The 13,632-nt window shown below is 52.9% G+C and overlaps 1 protein-coding gene across 8 annotated transcripts in view; it reads left to right on the top strand.

Annotated features, from left to right (window-relative positions):
* Positions 1-2,253: 2,253 nt before the first annotated feature.
* Positions 2,254-13,632, top strand: part of STK40 (serine/threonine kinase 40) — a 40,928-nt gene continuing 29,549 nt past the window's right edge. For 3 of the 8 annotated variants that reach the window (XM_082686924.1, XM_082686918.1, XM_082686921.1), the window contains exon 1: positions 2,482-2,852. The gene's annotated coding sequence lies outside the window, so the exon portion shown is untranslated. Of the gene's footprint in view, positions 2,853-3,064; positions 3,285-13,632 lie in introns of those variants that run through there. The other 5 variants (XM_082686923.1, XM_082686922.1, XM_082686917.1 and 2 more) reach the window with 3 other exon arrangements.

Here is a 13,632-nt window from a genome sequence, read left to right as displayed (position 1 = left end):
CACATGCCCCAGCATCTGTAAAGTGAGGCTTATAATCAATAAAAGGGAAGAAATGACTTGATGTAGGTTGTATGAGAGACAAAATCTTTTTTTTTTTTTAAAGATTATTTATTTATTTATTTGACAGAGATCACAAGTAGATGAGAGGCAGGCATAGCGAGAGGGAAGCAGGCTCCCTGCTGAGCAGAGAGCCCGATGCGGGGCTCAATCCCAGGACCCTGGGATCATGACCTAAGCCGAAGGCAGAGGCTTTAACCCACTGAGCCACCCAGGCGCCCCGAGAGACAAAATCTTACTGAATATGAGGCTTGTGTGGAGGGAAAATTCTGACAGAAGCTTTGACAGCAAGAGGATCAGGAACCACTGATCCATTCCAACTCTGTCATTTTATAGCTGAGGAAACTGAGGCCCAGTTTCTTCAGAGTGAAAGGGAAGGAGGAGGGGGCTCTTCCCAGGCCCCATGGTGAAGTTAATGCCTGAATGCCAAGATAGTTGTCACAAACAGCTACAATTTGCTGACTCCCAACTGCGGGCCAAGACCTGTGCCAGGGGCAGTGGGAGGGCAGAGCCATAGTCTTTTTGGTCTCCCGGGGTCCCCAGCATCTCAGTGCTCTGTACATAGCAGGCGCACCATAAATCTTCACAGGATGGAAAAATCATCTCCTTTCATCACAACAACAACTGGGAGGTATATCTTAATAGCCTCATGTTACCCATGCACCACCAGGCCCAAAGAGGTTAAGTGACTTGCTCAGGATCTCACAATCAAAGAGCCAGGGAATAACATAGTGAGGATTTGAACTCAAGTCTGTAGGACTCCAGCTCCATGATCTTAACTACTGCACCGTTCTGCTTCCCAGCACTCCTGACATCACACGGATGGCAAAAAGAAGCCGTGCGTCTGCTCATCTCCATGGTGGCCCCCACCGGGGTGTGGGGCTGGCACTCGAAAATCTGCCATACCCAGGGCTTGGGACTTGGCCACAAGAAGAAGCCAGAAGCCAGCAGGTATGCAGGGTGTGCTGGGTCACAGAAGCCTGAGGAAGCTCCTCAGGGGTGAAGGTTTCTTCCCCTCCTTCTGTGACAGGCAGATCTGCCTATACCTCATCAAGCAAGCATCTTCGCTGTTGTGACAGGCGTCACTTTGTTATGGCAGTACCGTCTGCTGGTGTGCCCAAAGTTGGAGAGCCAGCAGGCAGCAGGAGCGTGTGTGAGTGTGTGTGTGTGAGTGTGTGAGTGTGAGTGTGTGAGTGGTGCAGCCAGTCTCCTCATGTTGGTGTCCTGACGACAATTTCTCATTTCCTCTGGCTGGCACCTTTCGTTTTTATTCATTACCTCTTCTCCCTTCTTTTTTCTTCCTCCTCCTCTTCTTTGTTAAAATGCTATATTGTGAGGCAACTGAAAGTCTCTGGGGGTTGGGGATGGTGGTGTCAGCTCCAAGTGACTCATCTAGCTGATAATTAGAGCTCTGGAAAACCCAAAACTCATTCCTGGCAGAGTCAGGGCTTCCGGAATTCCTAGGCTTTTCCCTTTGTTAGAGACAGAAGCTGGGGGCTGTGGCCTGGCTCCTTTGTGCCTGACTTTCAGTCCCCAACTTTACTGAAGTGAGCGTGAGCACTTTTACTGGCACTTTTACTGGTGAAGATGTTTCCATCCTCACCCAGTCCTCTCAGTGATCCCATGAAGTGTGATCCCTACTCTAACAGAATGGTAAGGTCAGGGAACCCACACAGAGTCACTCAGCTTGTGAGAGACGCAGCAAGGACTCAAATCTAGTCTTTCTGGAATTTGCCAGACTTGGTTCGAATCACAACCCCTGTCGTTATTAGCTGTATGTCTTGGGAGAGGTTACTTCCCCTCTCAGAGCTCTAGCTGCTGCTGCTTCTGTAAACAGACTCCCAACCCTGATGCCTCTAAAGTGCTTAACACAGCATGTGACACAACAGCAGGGACCTGTTTTGATTACTGTTGTCACTTAGTCCTGTCAGCCCAGTGGGCACCAGGTGTTCCGAGAGACAAAGAGATGGACACAGAGGAGGCCAGACTCACACCGACTCTCATGTCCTGGTACTGCTTGTGTGGAGATGACACAAATGCACATACAGGGAAGCACCTGGCCACACGCCCCTAGGAAAACCCTTGGAGATGTATGCCCACACATGGATACAGAGTGACGCAGGAAACCGCCGGAAAGACACCCGGGAGTTAGACAGTCACATGTGGCCAGCACACTGCCTCACACCTCCGAGACAAAGGATTGGGGCCACGATCGTTGGTGCCACTGCTGCTGAGCCCTTCTAGCTGCTTCTGGATGCCAGAGGAGGGAAGCCAGGCTCTCAGAGGGCCTCCGTGAGTCACCCGCCTGATGCAATCCCTTTAAAGGGCTCATCTGCTGGTGCAAGAAGCTGATTCATGGAGGGCGTGGTTGCTGGAGGAGGAGGAGAAAGGGACCGAAACTGCAGCAGGAGGGACTGAGAGGTTAGATGGTTGGAATTGTTAACAGGACCTCTTCACTGTAAACGTCCCTGGTCAAGGCTCCAGGGATCTTCAGGTTGGAGCGGGGTTTCAAAGGCGAGGGGCGCTGAATGAAATAAACTGTGAGGGCTGAGACAGGAATTCCTGTGATTTCATTGAGTCCAACTGCAGCCGCTCCGCGCACAGAGCTACAGAAACCGAGAAATGGGGATCAAGGAAGAGCCATTTTTCTGACAAATACACTGCAACTGGCCGATCTTCCAACTGCGGGAGACTTCTCCCAACCCGGCAGGGCGAGTGTAGGGCACGCGAGGTCCTGCCGAGTCGGGACGCGGGCGGTGTGCGCGTCCCAGCCTCACCGCAGACGTAGATAAGCGGTAAGTACCGCCCCTATAGTGAGGCAGCCTCCAATCCTGTTACAGGTTTCGGCCCAGACCCCATCCTGAGCCAATCCTCAATCGGATTTCAGCCTCCTGCCTGAAGGCTTCCGCCCATCCTCAAGATGGCGCCCCAATCCCGGGGCCGCGGGGCTGCAGACACAGGAGAGGGGCGGGGTTCGGGGAGAGGGGTGGGTCTGCGGCTCTGGCCCGAGAGGAGGGGGCGGTGCGTCACTTCCGTTGTCAGGTGGCGGCGCCGCAGCCATGGAGGGAGGCGGCGGCGGCGGTGGCGGCTCGGGTGGCTGCGCTGGGAGGCGGCGGTGAGCGGCTCCCACGCTCCCGGCCCGGCCCCGGCCCCCCGGGACGGAGCGCCGAGCAGTCCCGGCTCCGGGCTACGGACTATGGGCGAGCAGCGCTGAGCACCGGGGGAAGGTGAGGGCGGGGGTCCCGGAGCGGGGAGCCAGGCGGGGGCGGTGCGGGTTGGCGGGGCGGGCCTCAGCGGCCGTGGTGGTGGGACCCGGGTGACACCCCGAGGCCGTCCGGGTGCTACAGAAATGGCAACAGCGAACGCCCCCTCCTCTGCTGGGGTCTGCCCTTCCCGAGCGGCGGGGGCGGGGGCTGCTGTGAGCGGGGTACCGGCCGGCAGCGGGGAGCCTCGGTTCGGCCGGAGCTCCGGGAGGTGGGCACTACCAGCCTTTCTCGGAGTCATTCGGCCAGTAGTGAGGGCACCGGCGTTTGAACTGAGCTAGCCCCAAGAGGCACCCTCTGCCTCTCCATGCTTTCCCCCCGATCCCGAGAGGGACTTGAAAGTTAGAAGGAGTCCCCAGGGCGGGCCAGCCAGGGCTTCCTCCAGGAGTTCTCACGTCGCAGTTGAGGAAATTTGGGCATCGCAGGAGGCGTTCAGGTGCGGGTCAGAGCTACCTGGTTGCCAGGGCTGCGTTTGGCCGGCCTTTTGCTGGGAGATAGCACGCCGCTGTGGTCAGTGTCACCTGCAGTGCCAGGTCAGGCCCGCCCATTCCCACACCACTGGGCCACACCTTCCGGGCTGTGGGTAAGGGCTTTGGGATTTCCGACGCTGCGTTCTCTGCCAACCCCCGCTCCCTTGGTTTGATGCCCGTTTGTTGGCGGAAGGAAGAGATGACAGCTGCCTTTGGTGGCAGGATAGACTTTGCTCTGTTTTAAGTCACGGGAGAAACCGGTTGGCTTTGGTTGGTTTTGAGAGCAGTGGGGAAGAAGGTAGTCACCCTGGGCTGGGCACATTTTCCTCTTGGTTTAGCTTTGCATAAGATAAGGAAGAGCAGAATATGCAGTTGTATGGCCAGAGAATCCTTGTTTGTAAACAGTGCTTGTGAACTGCTTCAGGACTCCTTGTGGGCCTGCTGTGACAGTGGTTTGCCAAGTAGGCTTCATTTATTCATTCATTCCCCACATGACAACAGTGTCTTTGCCTGGAGAAGCAAGGACCCTCTGGTATAATGGTGAAGAGTGGGCTTTGGAGTCAGACTCCCTGAGTTCAGATTCTGGCTCTGCAGCTTTCTAGCTGTGTGACAGTAGGCGAGTGGTATAACCTCTCTGTGCCTCATTGTCCTCATCTTTAATTTTTTTTTTTTTAATTTATTTAGTCAGAGAGAGAGAGCGAGAGCGAGCACAGGCAGACAGAGTGGCAGGCAGAGTCAGAGGGAGAAGCAGGCTCCCCGTGGAGCAAGGAGCCCGATGTGGGACTCGATCCCAGGACGCCGGGATCATGACCTGAGCCGAAGGCAGCTGCTTAACCAACTGAGCCACCCAGGCGTCCCTGTCCTCATCTTTAAAACAGGGGTGAAAACATAGAGTTGTAAAGATTAAAAAAGTTAACACATGTAGGGGCACCTGGCCGGCTCAGTCAGTGGAGCTTTCAACTCTTTTTTTGTTTGTTTGTTTAAGATTGCATTTATTTATTTGAGAGAGAGAGAGAGAACCGGCGTGCACCCCAGTCCAGGGAGAGGAAGATGGAGAAGCAGACTCCCCATTGATCCAGGAGCCCCATTGGGGGGGCTTGATCGCAGAACCCTGAGGTCATGGCCTGAGCCAAAAGCAGATGCTTAGTCGACTGAGCCATCCAGGTGCCCTGAGCTTGTGACTCTTGATCTCAAGAGTTGTAAGTTCGAGCCCTACATTGGGTGTAGAGATCACTTAAAAATAAAATCTTTAAAAAAAAAAAAAGTTAACTCATATAAAACACACAGAACCATTTCTGTTACATGATACTTGATAACTTATTTCAAGAAGCTGGTGGTCTGGTTAAGGAAGGCTAACCTGTAAACAAATAGTTGAAATAAGGTGTAAAAAGGCTAGTAGCAGCAGGCAGAGAGGGTTGTGGGAGCCCAGCCTGGGGGGGAGTGGGTCCTGGGAAGCCTTGGCTGAAGTGATGACATTGGGGCTGTGTCTAGAAGGATGGGAAGGCTTAGCCAGTGAGCATGAAAGGATAAGGTGTTCTCCCTAGAGATAAGTACATACATAGTTTGTGTTTTAAATTGAAAGGTGTTTTGTCTTTTTTTTTTTTTTTAAGATTTTATTTTTTGACAGAGAGACAGCAAGAGAGGGAACACAAACAGAGGGAGCTGGAGAGGGAGAAGCAGGCTTCCGGCCCAGCAGGGAGCCCAACCCTGGGACCATGACCTTAGCCGAAGACAGACACTTAACAATGGACCCACCTAGGCACCCCTAAATTGAACGTTTTAATTAATTTATTCATTTAAGTAATCTCTACACCCAGTATGGGGCTGGAACTGAGAACCCCTAGATCAAAGGTCACACATTCCATTGATGGAGCTAGCCAGGCGTCCCTGAGTATATGCATAGTTTATTCCAGAAACCTCAGATTGTGCCATGTGGTGGTGTGAAAGTCAGCATGGTGCAAGGTAAGGCAGTGTAGGTTGACAAGGAAATGCCACGTTAACAGGTTAGGACTTTATGCCAAGGGCAGTGAAAAGGTCTTCAAGAGGAGGAGTGACATGATTGGATCTGTGTTTTAGAATAATCTGCCTGGAGTCAGGCAGTCCCCTCCCAGCGGAGGAGGGGAGAGCCTAAAGGACTAGATTCCTCTCAAGAGGCCACTACAGGCCCCTGACTAGGGAGAGTTGGTGCCCGGATGGAGCTTCTCTGCCGAGAAAGCACTGTGGGCACAGGGTGGCAGGTGTCAAGCTCCCTGCCTTGGTCTGAGCTTCGCCCAGCAAAGAAGTGCCTGGTGCATATGCCCCTCTCTTCCTGGGGTTGCAGGTCACTTGAGCAGCTGGGGAGGTAAGGCTGCCCTCTCAGAAGGCCTATCGTAGGGGGTGCTGCCCTTGCTCCCCTGTGTCTTTTACATTAGCCCTGGGAAGGCAGCACAGTGTTGTCACTGAGAGCCTGTTTAGGGGGCACCTGGGTGGCTTGGTCGTGAAGCATCTGCTTTCAGCTCAGGTCATGATCCTGGGGTCCTGGGATCGAGTTCCACATCAGGCTCTCTGCTGAGCGGGAAGCCTGCTTCTCCCTCTTCCTCTCCTGCTGCTTGTGTTCCCTCTTTTGCTGTGTCAAATAAGTAAATTTTCTCTGTCAAATAAATAAATAAAATCTTTTTTTTTTCAAAGATTCTATTTATTTATTTGACAGACAGAGATCACAAGTAGGCAGAGAGGCAGGCAGAGAGAGAGAAGGGGAAGCAGGCTCCCCGCTGAGCAGAGAGCCCAATGCGGGGCTCGATCCCAGGACCCTGAGATCATGACCTGAGCCGAAGGCAGAGGCTTCAACTCACTGAGCCACCCAGGTGCCCCTAAATAAATAAAATCTTTTAAAAAAAAGAGCCTGTTTGGCTCTGCAGTAAGACAGATCTCAGTTCCAGTTCCAGTCCCAGCCCTGCTGGTCACTAGAGGTAACTTTTTCTCTCCATGCCCAGCTTTGTCATCCTTAAAGTGGGGACAGCGAGGCCCCTCCCTAGGAGGGCTGTTGTGAGGATTAAGATGTTGTGGGTTGAGCATTTAGCACACATGGAGTGAGAAACACTTGGTAAGTGTTATTACAGACCGGAGGAAAGAACTTCCAAGAAAGAGTTGAACTGCGCCTCATGGCGCTGTCAGAAGTGTCCTGAGGGATCACAGATCACAGGATTTTATTGTATTCATCTGAAAAGAAAATCTGTGGGGAGTTTACCCAGTCTGTATGGGAGCCCTGCAGATGATTCAGCTCAGCTCTTTGAAAGAACCAATTTTTTTAAAATAGAAGGAGTGCTGAGGGAAAAAAAATACCATGTTTTAAAGTATTCACGAGAAAAAAGGTATCTAGAGTTTCTTCTGTGTGTGTCCCTCTTAGTGACCCTGGTCTGGTATCTGAGTTAGTTTCCATAAGAAGCATCACACACATTGATGTGTGGAGGGGCTCAAAATGCAGAGCCCCAGTTGCACATGCGTGAGCCCCCGTATGTGGTGAAAGGCGGATAGAGAGGCAGTCCCTGGCCTGGAGGAACTTGCGGTCCAGCAGGGATGAGGCAGGCTCCTAACCAATTAACATTTGCATGGTTTGGCAAGTCTAACAGCAGTCTGTGCGGCGTGTGGTGGGAACCAAGAGGAAGGAGCAGTTCCACTGGGGGAGAAGGAGGAGATTGGGGAGAACATTGGAGAGCCCTTAGAACTTAACTGGCTCCCAAAGGGTGAGGAGAGTTTTCCGAGGGCTCACAGGGCACCCCGGGCAAGGGAGCAGCGTGGCACGGGCTGGGATGCGTGCTGGTGTGGGTGCGACTTTAGAAACCACAGAGGCTCTGGCACAGGGCTCTGCAATGTGTTGGGAGAGGTTAGCCCCAGTCCAAGATGCTTGAACTTCTTATTCTCTTGCAGTGGGATGCTTTGTTTTAAGTGGGGAAGCACCGTTAGACCTACATCTTCCCCAGCCAGAGCCGTCTAGCTGCAGGGGGAGAGTGGACTGGGGAGAGAGCGAGTCTGGAGTCCTCTAGGAGTCTGCTCCAAGGCTCAGAGCAAGGGCTCGTGAGGGCCTGCATCAGGCCGAGGTGGTTGGGTTGGAGAGGGCGGGTGCTCTTTGGGGAGAAGTTGGTCAGACTCTGGAAATGTTTGGAAGTGATGGTTGAGGGAGAAGCAGCAGTGACAGGGGATGAGAAGGTTCCTGGTTTGGGTGACAGAGTGAATGATAGCACAGAGATAGGGAGGCTTGACAGACAGTGGCTGGTGAAACCCACCAGCTCCATTCAGTAAGACCTGAGAGCATCTCACCAGCGAAGATCAGTTACAGTCTGTGGCACCCTTTCCAGCTTCAGTCCAGGCATCCTTCTGGTTGTTCCTGAGTCAGCGCCTGGGAGAAAGGCAGCTTCCCTCCCTTCACCTTTCCTCTGCCCAGATTTGCCCAGGGAGGTGACCTTGTACAGCGTTTCAGAAACTCAGCTGGCTGAGTGTGCAGAACTCCTGTGATTTCTCCAGCCTTTGGATGGCCTCACAGAGCAGCTCTTCTCCATGCTGCTTGAGCTGATGGGGTCCTGGACAGCACCCTCAGGGGAGAGATGGCTTTCCCAGTACTCCCTGGAGATCTTATCCAGAAAGAGAATTTGCGATTGGATTTACTTCCTAGGCTGGATTAGCAGATTTCTGTCCTTCTCTAGAAGGAGAGGTCTGCCAGAGGCCACTGGGACTCAGAGCCACCAGAGAGGTGAGAAGGAGTTGCCCATGCCCTTGTTCCCCTGAGCTCAACAGGAGTGCAGAGCTAGACCAGAATCTTAATGTGATTGGAGAGGGTGCGCGCAGGAGACAGACAAGCCCTTTGGTACTGGGGAGATTTTCAAGGATTTGTCCTTGGGTTTGTGGGGTCAAGAAGGTGGAAGAGAAAATGGCCTGAAATCAGAGCACGTCTTCCTCCTCCACTTGCTCAGATGAGACTGGGGACTTGCAGGTGACCCAGGGCCCACAGCCATGTTACACATCCTCTCAGGCTCTATCATCAAGATCTGGGATGGTCGTGCCTGCTCCAGGTTACTTACTGCCTTAGCAGTGCTTCTATTGTGGCTCATGGGTCCTTGGGTCAGTTTTCATGATGAGTGTGTCTAACTTATTTAGGAGGCTCTGTGCTGATGACCTTAGGTGATTCTCTCTGTCGTTTGCTCTCCAGACAGAGCTGTAGTGACCATCAGATGATTTTGCACATCTTAGGGATCTGCCGGAATCTGCAGGACTCTAGAAGAGAGGTTGCTGCTTCAAACAGTACCTTTTATTATTATTATTATTTTTAAAGAATTTCTAAGCTCCCTTTTCATAAACTGGAGCAGCCTGATTTGGGTCCAGCAAGCAAAGGTATTCTTTGGAGTTGAGGTGCCCCTTCCTGCGGGGGCACTGAGGACTCCTCCCCCTGAAGAGACTACAGCCACATGGTGGTCATCATCTTCTGATTCATGGCGGTCTACATGGGGAGTGAGTTCAGGCTCCCCAGAGCTTACACAGCGCAGTAATACACAGGCCTGACGATTTAGAAACTCTAGTTGTTGGAAAGCCCCAGAGAAAACTGAGAAGGGCTCTTGTTATTCATAACAAAGCTGTCCCCTCTGAATATGTTTACAGACTGTCACCTACTTGGCAAAAGAGACAGAAAATGTTTAACTTTAAAAAGTCTGTGACCCAAGCATCCGGGAGGAAGACAAAGGGGCACAGACACTGTAGTGGGAATTGGCGAGAAGAGGGCTGGTGTGCCTGTCGTTTGTCTTTAGGTTTGGGCCAGAGCTAGTCTGAGGTTTGATGAGGGGACAACAGGTACTTCTAGAGAGAAGCTTGCTTCCTTGGGAGACCTTAGGACTGGCTAGCCCCAAATTCCGCGGAGCTTTTGGAACCCCGTTTCTGGCTTCTGCCAGCTCTAGAGAACAATGATCCTGCTCCTCTCTGCAGTCGGCGTGGGTTCCTGGAGGTGCTGCATTTGGCGGGAGTTCTCCAGGATGCATTCTCTTCGGACTGCTCTCCCAGCGTGGTCCCTTCTGAAGGAAGAGGAAGGAAGCTAGCCAGAAAAGGGAGATTACCACCACTTTGCTAAGTACTCCTCAGTACATAGTACATATTTCTCAGAATCTAAGGAAGGGGGGGTGCCTCTGTTTTATAGAGGAGAACCGCAGGCCCAGAAGGGCTAAGTAACTGGTCTACTGTTTCACAGCTGGTAGGAGCAGAGCCAGACTTCCGGCCTACACTTGGGTGACTCTAGGTCCCACGCCAGGCCATTCAGCCTGGGCCAGCTCTGGCCCTAGGGAGTCCAGCCCACACGGAATCTTGGAATCAGGGAGTTGTAGGAAGGGTCTTTGACAAAGCTGAAGCAGTCCCTTCTTTGCCAGAAGATTGGAACTGCTCCTTCCTGCAGGTAGGTCCCTCCCTCTCCTGGCCTGTGGGGAGTAGGTAAGGAGACTTGCAGCCGTATCGCCTAGAAGTTAAAGGCCTAGGCTCAGATCAGACCTGGCTTCAAAACCCAGTTCTGCCACTCACCAGTTGAGTGACCTTGAGCGAGTCACTGCCTGTCTTCAGCCTCATCTCCTCCTCTGTAAAATGGACACTTTGCTCCTTGCTCCTAAGGTAGTAATGAGGATTACGCACGAGCTGCTACTGTCTGTCACAGGTTCAGCCTAGTGCCTGGCCTGCAGCCAGGATGCAGGGCCAGCTCTGGTGAGGTCTGGGTCAGCTCTTTGCTAGCGGGTCTGGGAGTGGTCCAAAAGAGGTGTCCTGAGGCAGCTCCCAGGTCTCCAGTCTGAACATTTTGGTGGTCCTCCCAGCCTGGATGGATACTAGCTGGCAAGCAGGAAGTTCCTTATGTGCATGTGTGCAAGCTGCCTGAGGGAGCTTCAGTGTACCAGGAGTGCTTTTGTCCCTTCCACCCGAGCCTCCTGATGCGGCCTCGCAGTGGCGCCCAGGCTGGTGCATTCTGGACACTCCCGCTTTCCCCCGTGGCCCATGCTGTCCTCCCTCAAGTGTGCCTTCCCTGAGGTCCGGCCTGCCTTGAGCCCGTTACTCCTCTTAGCAATTCTAATGGGTTAAAAAATTTTTAGATTAAAAAAATGTATTGTTATAATAGTGTATGGTAACATCGTTAAGCAGTATGGAAGAATATAAAATAAAACTCTCTCTCCCCTCCTTGGGCCCCTCGTCCTGCTTGGAGGTACCCACTTCATGTTTCTTCTAGAAATTTCCTGTGCATATTCAAGTGTGTGTATAATCTTTTTTTCTTTATGCAGATGGGATCATATCATATACAAATAGTACCGGTTTGTTGTCTGGGTTTTTTTTTTTAACATAATATACCATAGATATCTTTATCTGCAGGTGTGGACCTAGTCTTATAGGCTGCATATAGGTTCCATAGACTGGAATGGAATGTAGTGAACCATTCCTTTCTTGGTGGCCATGTAGAGTGCTTCCTGTCTGGATATCCGTGTGCATGCGTATTTTGGTTTTTGTGGTTTCATCTTTTGTGTTTTTTTGCAGCTACACATGGTTCTACAGGAACCTCCATTGGGCACATTTATCTTTGTGAACTTGCATGGGTATATGTGTAGGATAAATCCCTAGAACTGAAAGGCTGGGCCTGAGGTGTGCTTTTTTGTTGTTGTTGCTGTTTACTTTGTTGGCTGTGGTTTCAACACATACTTTCTGCGCACCTCCCAAGCCTGGGCAGGGGATTCTGAGGTGGCCAAGGCGTGGGCCTTGCTCATAGGAGCTCCCCCTCCCAAGAGACAAACAGGCAATGAGCATGTTCTCACCATTGTGAGAACACAGTGAGTGAGAACCATGTGAGAATACATTGTGAGAACCATGGAGTGTCAGTGGTAGCTCGTGGACCTCAGCACTGGCCCTGGCTAGCCTCTCGGTGGCTCAGAACAGGTGAGAATCTCACGGAGGCCCGCCGTCTGAATGGCTCACTGAGGGGCACTCCGATGGCCCCTCCTGCCGGCGCCTGTGCCGTCCTGCCCCTCTGAGCTGCCACAGCCAGCAGCATTCATAAACTGTATTATTCATTGTGAAAGTTGTGAAATTTAATTGGATTTAATTTTTGATGGAGGCAGTTAAGGCAGTTTGCTGACCCCAGTCCAAATTGCCTCTCTTACAGGATGATGGCATAGTGATTTTTGCTGTTAAAAACAGTATAAAGAGAGGGGCACCCAGGTGGCTCAGTCAGTTGAACATCCAGCTCTTGAGTTTGGCTCAGGGTGTGATTTCAGGGTCATGAGATGGAGCCCTGAGCTGGCTCTGTGCTGGGCATGGAGCCTGCTTAACATTCTGCCCTCTCCTGCCCCACACACCACCCCCCCACCAAAAGCAGCAACAACAACAGTATAAAGACTGAAAGTCACTTGTACCTGGGCCTGGCCCAGGCTTTCCCCGTCTGTTGCTCTGGAAATCTGGGGTGGAAGGAAGGAACCGGAACATTTGTCTGGCACCTCCCCCACACAGTCCTCAGGGAGCCCTGTCTGTGCAGGGGAGGCGCCATCCCTCTCCTCTAGGTGAGCCAGAGGTGGGCTGAGAAACGGATTCAGCTTGCACCGCGGACACGAAGGTGGCTCGCAGACTCAGCCAGCCTTTCTTCAGTCACTTGCTCTTTTCTCCTTGCGTGATCTGGGCCATTGTGGGTGGCAAGAACCCAAACTCCACGTGGGACTCTGTGGCAGGCCTGGTTCCCTGGCTGAGTCACCGCACAAGGCAGTCACTGATGGCTTGAGCTGCGAATGGGTCCCCTTAGTAGCAGGGCAGGCTGGCAGGAGAGGGGAGGGCTGTCAGTGACCTGGTCTGGCCTCACTGCCCAAGGCAGAAGGCCCCCCCCACAGAGCCAGGGGGCCCCCAGGAACGTCTCCCAGGCCTGGCTCCTCTGGATGGGAGATACCAGAGCAGCACAGCCCCAGAAAGAGCTACTAAGTCTGTCCCTTCCTCCTCCGACACCCACACACAGTGACGGATTATTTGTTGTCACATCAGCTGCTTCCGGAGGCCCTTGGGAGGGACGAGCTGGTGGCAGGACTGGCACAGCTGCTCTCAGAGTGGTGCTGGTGAGGCCCTCTGCCCCGTCTGCAGGGACTGGTCTCCCCTCCTTATGTCTTTTTCCCCTGAGGGGCCCAAGGGGCACATGGGTCCACCTCTGTGTACATAGACTTGGAGCCCTTTCTCCCAGAGTCACTCGGGAACATATCCTTCTGCCCAGGAGCCTTTTGCCTCCAGACTCTCTGCCCCTGGCCCCCATGGAGGCCACAGAGGAGCCCAGTAGGGACTTCCTTGAGGCAGTGGGACCAAGAGGGACATATCTGATTACGTAATCTCCTTGTATGTGACTCTGGCCTCCTAAAGGACATGGGAGCCGAACTGCGGACACTAACTAGGCCTGCTGTGAGCAGGGGCTCTTTGGGCCCTTGCCCGTGCTGGCCACACTGGAGTCCTGCCGGGGAAAGGTGGCCACAGAGGATGGGTCTGGTGCGGATGTGCTGAGGGGGAGCAGGCTGGGCACAGGGCCCTCGCTCTGGCCGCCCCTCCCACTTCCCACTGGGCTGAGTCACTTCCTCTCTGGCCGCTGCAGGTACTCTCCCACATGCTGGAGAGCAGGGGGGTGGGTTCACCCTGGGCCACGAGAGGGAGCTGAGAGGGAGCCGGGCTTGCCTTAGAAGCAGCCAGTTCACTGGGTACCCCCGAGGCATTAAAGCACGACGTTTAGGGAATGATGTGATGTTACAGATTCTTGACAAATTGGAGCTATACATAGCCTGCATTTTAAAAATGAGCAAAATCATCACACTGTTTTGGAACAGTGAAGATGACAG

The sequence above is a fragment of the Mustela nivalis genome (assembly GCF_964662115.1).
Source record: "Mustela nivalis genome assembly, chromosome: 10".
NCBI classification, from domain to species: domain Eukaryota; kingdom Metazoa; phylum Chordata; class Mammalia; order Carnivora; family Mustelidae; genus Mustela; species Mustela nivalis.
The sequence above is the reverse complement of the archived record's forward strand: the minus strand, read 5'-3'. Positions and strand labels throughout refer to the sequence as shown.